Below are 5,000 nucleotides of genomic sequence, written 5' to 3'. Positions count from 1 at the left end.
TACCCGGATAAGAACCTGCCGTTACAAATTTAATAAAATTATATCACACTGACAAATAGTTCTGCATTGATCGCTCGGTGTCTCCTCGGTGCCTCGGCTTGTTTTGACGGGAGTCAACATGTGTCCACAAGGTTATCTTTTATTGGCTAATTTGTTAATAAGACGTCAATCAGCTCGTTTGTAGTGTTCGAAGATATTTTGTTTGCGGTGTGCAAACGTTTTTTCGTTTGCATTGTGCGAGGACTTTTTTTTTGGTGTGTGCGATGACATTTTGTTTGCAGTGTGCCGGATTTATTTTGTTTTCAGAGCAGGATTGTAATTTGTGTCAAGAGTTAGGATTTATTTTGTTGGCAGTGCACTTTATTTTGCGAGTTGAGCAACTTTTTGTAATATGAGGCTGAATTAATGGAGAAAGGTGTGTCCCTAACGGGCCACCGTACTTAACAAGCACAAGGAGACTTACACAAACCCACAAAAAAGTTAAACAAACAAACAAACCCTACATTTTCGAATGGTTTGCGCCACATTTTTCCCTCGGGTCTTCCTCGGGTCTGTTTGGTTTTCGTCACGCGGGTCACGCGCTCCTGGCAAAAACTGACCAATGAAATGGTTGCAACCTTTGCAACGGAAGTGAAGTGATGCACCAATCAGAAATGGCGTTCCGAGAGCTTCATGCATTTGATCTTCGGAGGCCGTTTTACAAAATGGAAGCGGTGATTGAAGCGAACAATAAATTTACTATAGACTTGCACAAAGCCCTCAAAAATGACCAGAACTTCACAAGCAACAATCTGTTCTACTCACCGAGTAGTTTAAGCATTGCTCTGGCTATGACTTACATGGGAGCGAAAGGAGATACAGCTGTACAGATGGCACAAGCTCTACACTGGAAAGCGAAACCTCAAGAACAACTGCATATTGAAGAAAAACAGTATCTTCAGGCCCTGCAAGAAACAAACGTGAAAGGGAACGAATTGTTGGTGGCAAATCGACTTTTTGCGCAGCAAGGCTTTAGCTTGGTGCAAGAGTTCGTTGAGGGCACGCGGAAGTATTACGAAGCTGAAATAGCCATGGTTGACTACCAGAAGGATGCTGAAGGCGCAAGGAAAGAGGTGAACAGCTGGGTTGAAGAGAAGACAAAGCAAAAGATTAAGGACTTAATTCCCGATGGAGCGTTTAACTCGGATACGAGTCTGACTTTGGTAAATGCAATTTACTTCCAGAATGTTTGGGAAAATCAGTTTACAAAAGGGGCAACTTTTCCCAAGCAATTCCTTGTCTCCAAAGATGAAAAAGTGGAAGTCCAAATGATGCACTTAACAGCAGAATTTAAGCATGTTGAAGACGGAGAGGAGCTGGCCTGTCAAGTACTTGAGTTGCCCTACCAAGGAGAGGATCTTTCCATGTTAATTTTTCTACCCCATGGCACCTATGGGCTGGCTAAGTTAGAGGAGAGCCTCACCTATGAAAAATTACAGAAGGCTTTCAAATCTGTCTCACAGTCACAACCTCACACAGTAGAGGTATCCCTGCCAAGATTTAAGCTGACCCAACAGTTCCTTCTAAACGAGATTCTAGCAAGAATGGGAGTCACAGATATGTTCAATAAGGTCAAAGCTGATTTTTCAGGCATCACACCAGGGCCAGAGAAGATGTATGTGTCTCATCTTATTCATAAGGCATTTGTGGAAGTTAATGAGAAAGGCACTGAGGCTGCCGCTGCAACAGCTGTGGATATTATGGGCACGGGCCTCGTACTGAAGAAATCCATCTTTCGTGTTGACCATCCATTTTTGTTTATAATTTGCCATAAGAAGTCAAATGCAATTTTGTTCATGGGCCGCATGCTGAAGCCACTATCAAACACTAGCTAAGCATTCCAAGGCAAAGCAAGGAAGTAGTAATAATTAACACAACCACTTGCACTGGATTTATTTAAGAGTGACTGTGTCAGATCCATGAGACTAGGGTTGCTCTGCATCTCTCATCAAAAAATTGTCTGTAATTTTGTTTTATTTTAGGCCAACATTAGAACAGCATTCCTTTTCCCAAGCAGTCACATTGTACTTTCTAAATTCTGGAAAGTTGACCTTGACTGCAGGGTAGCCTGATAATTGCATTGAAAATAAAAGAAATAGTTTAAAATTACCATTCTAAAATCTATCTAAAGACCTGCTTCTTTAAAAGACGTTTAAAAGTAGAAATATCCTTGGCGTTTCTAACATACGTTGGCAACGAATTCCAAAGTTTTGCTGCCAAAAATGAGAATGACTTATGGCGCCATTCTAGATTAAAACAGGGTAGCATTAAAAGTGTCCCCGACCCTCTTAAATTATAATTACAGATTTTGATCTTAAAAAAATCCTCTATGTACCTTGGGGCTTTTTCATGAATACATTTATATACCAAAACTAGGGCCTGAGTATCAAGTATTTATGAGTCAATGAGTCATGAGTCTTGAGTCAATGAGTCAATGAGTTAGTGCAGTTACCCTAACCCATATAGTAAAAGCTAAAATTTCAGAGAGTGCTTAGGCCTAATCACTGAAACGAGGGCTTAGGCTTAATCAATAAATTATTGCTATATTGCCTGTGAGTCTCATTGACTCATGACTCATTGACTCATTGGACCTCACTTGATCTACATGAATCATTGGGAAAACTTTATGACCATAGAGGAAAAAAATAAAATTTAGTCGTATTTTAGAATAATCCGTGCACTGCATAACCTTAGTGAAGGCAAGAAAAGAAGGAAAAAGGTAACTCTGGGGTCACGTTTCTACACTACCACGAGGCTATGAGTTGTGTTTAGCTTGTCAACACTTTATTTCAAAACTTTTGATTGGTCATTTACCATGCGAATAAAACAATAGGAAAGGAATGTTGTTCTCGGTTGAGCAGGCGTTTGTGGGAAGGGACGAAAGAGGAGCTCCCCCAAAAACGCCTGCGTGAGAGGCTACTTTTCTGGTGGCCCCTGACAATTTGTCCAAGGATTTTTTCTTACCAAGGAACTGGTGTCTATTTTGTGCCTTACTAAATCGTAAACTTTTGGGGGTTGTTTAATTTTGGGCTAAACAGTCCATGCTATAGTGTGTCAGAGTTTCCTAAAACACCTGGGCTCAATTTTTCAAAAGCCGATTAACCTTAATTCCAGATTATAAAATTAATAAAGGAGTTTTATTTCTCTACCCTCAAATGCTGTTCAGCACTGATATGCGGCAAAACGTTACATTAGAAGAAGTCAATCTTGAAAAACAAAAATGACCCTAAACCCTTTAAACAAAAAGTTGAAAACATGGAACAAACGTTTACGCTAATCTTGGATTAACTTAATCGGCTTTCGAACAACCGGGCCCTGCTGCATAAATCTGTTAGTTATATTTAGCTTAATTTATAAGGCAAGCACGTTACCAAGCTCTCCCTCCTGCAGTAGTATTCATTCAGTCATGACGTCTTTTGCTAGTCAGTGTAGTTGTTGTGAAATCTGGACTTAATAAACTTGTTGCTGAAATATCTTGTTGCGTGATTTATTGGGATAAAAAAAAAACTCGTGCAAGTTCGTTTTACAGAAATAAATGATGGCATTCCTTAATTTTCAATCGAAAAGGATGTCACAAGAGTGAGCCAACATAGCTAATTTAAGCTCTTCCTGGTATGGATGAGTTTATTAACCCATATGCAATCCTCCTTTACGAGATTTTTAGGAATAAAGTGATTCTATACTTCTGCCAGTTTTTTGTAAAATTGTACTGCAATCCATTGACAACTTTTAAAGATTCTTTTTTTTTTGTAACATGACCCACTTATAAAGAGTGGAGATGTGATTTGGGAAGTTTCTTTGTACAAGGTTTCAACATAATGCACAGTAACAAATGCATACTGATAATTAAATTTTAAAAGTTTTAGTGGAATATGGAAACAAGCAATGCCCACACCCCACCCTCTTAGCTCTTGAAAATATGAAAATGAAATGTCCTGCACTTCTGGAAATTTTGGAGGCCCTAAGGCAACATCTTGTTGGCTGGATAATTCTTTAATTTATTATTTTTTCCTTGTAGTTTAAGAATCATAGTTGTGGTATAAGCTTATAAGTAGTATAAGCTATATTAGTACTTTGGCTTTTCATATTTGCACTTTGTACTGATTTGATTTTAGATGATATTTTCTTATTTTAGCTGAGTCGACCGTATACTTTGTACACTAGTTATTTGTATACCTGTTCGTTCGACAATGTATTGTTTGTAAAACACAATTGAATACTGTAGCTTTCTCTACTTTTTAATTTCCCTCTTTTCTACAATGTAACCACTGCTCGTCTCGACTAGCTATTGCTAACTGCGAGCAGTGCAGATTAAAAATGTATCACATAATGAAATACTACAATAAACAATAAACATCATGGCTGGTCATATTACGATACGGCTCCGTAGTCTTATCTGCTTTTTAGCCTTAGCAGCTGCTCTAGAAGTCAAAAAATATTATAATATTCGTCCTGGATTAGAGAGGGTACTGTGTTTACAAAGAAACCTCTGTTCTTGGCTCCCGAGGACTGATTTCGATCAAGTTTTCCTTGTAACGCATAGGATACAACTCAACCGTGTCAATGCTCTATCGGATAAGAACATAGTCTTCCCGGTTTACAAGATCACGAAACATGGTCTAGTGTCTCCCGTCTTGCCTAACGAGCTGTTCTGGATAGATCTCACCGTTCATATGGATAAATGTGGAGATTACCACTCAATCTCAGCTTCCATTGACCAACACAAATCCAAGCGGGTTAATTAAATATTCAAGAATAGACCTTCTCAATCTACGTTTGAAGGCCCTTCCTGAATCGCTGGAATTACTATCAAGGTTCAACGTTCCTGGAATTAACTACATCTTTCAGCAGCGTACTACTACGCCTTGTACGGGTTTTAGATCAATCCCGACATTGAAAAGTTCAAGAAGGCGCTACATACATGTATATGATAAACGCTTGACTGCTCACAGGAATATTTT

At 38.9% G+C, this 5,000-nt stretch overlaps 1 protein-coding gene and 1 pseudogene across 4 annotated transcripts in view; both read left to right on the top strand.

The window, feature by feature from the left end:
* The window catches only part of LOC138047213 (zinc metalloproteinase nas-6-like), a 46,710-nt gene that overhangs the window by 19,384 nt on the left and 22,326 nt on the right, over window positions 1-5,000 (top strand). The gene's annotated exons all lie outside the window — the stretch shown is intronic.
* LOC138047209 (leukocyte elastase inhibitor pseudogene) lies at window positions 683-2,159 on the top strand (annotated as a pseudogene).

Source organism: Montipora capricornis, chromosome 4 (genome assembly GCF_036669925.1).
Source record: "Montipora capricornis isolate CH-2021 chromosome 4, ASM3666992v2, whole genome shotgun sequence".
NCBI lineage: Eukaryota > Metazoa > Cnidaria > Anthozoa > Scleractinia > Acroporidae > Montipora > Montipora capricornis.
The sequence above is the reverse complement of the archived record's forward strand: the minus strand, read 5'-3'. Positions and strand labels throughout refer to the sequence as shown.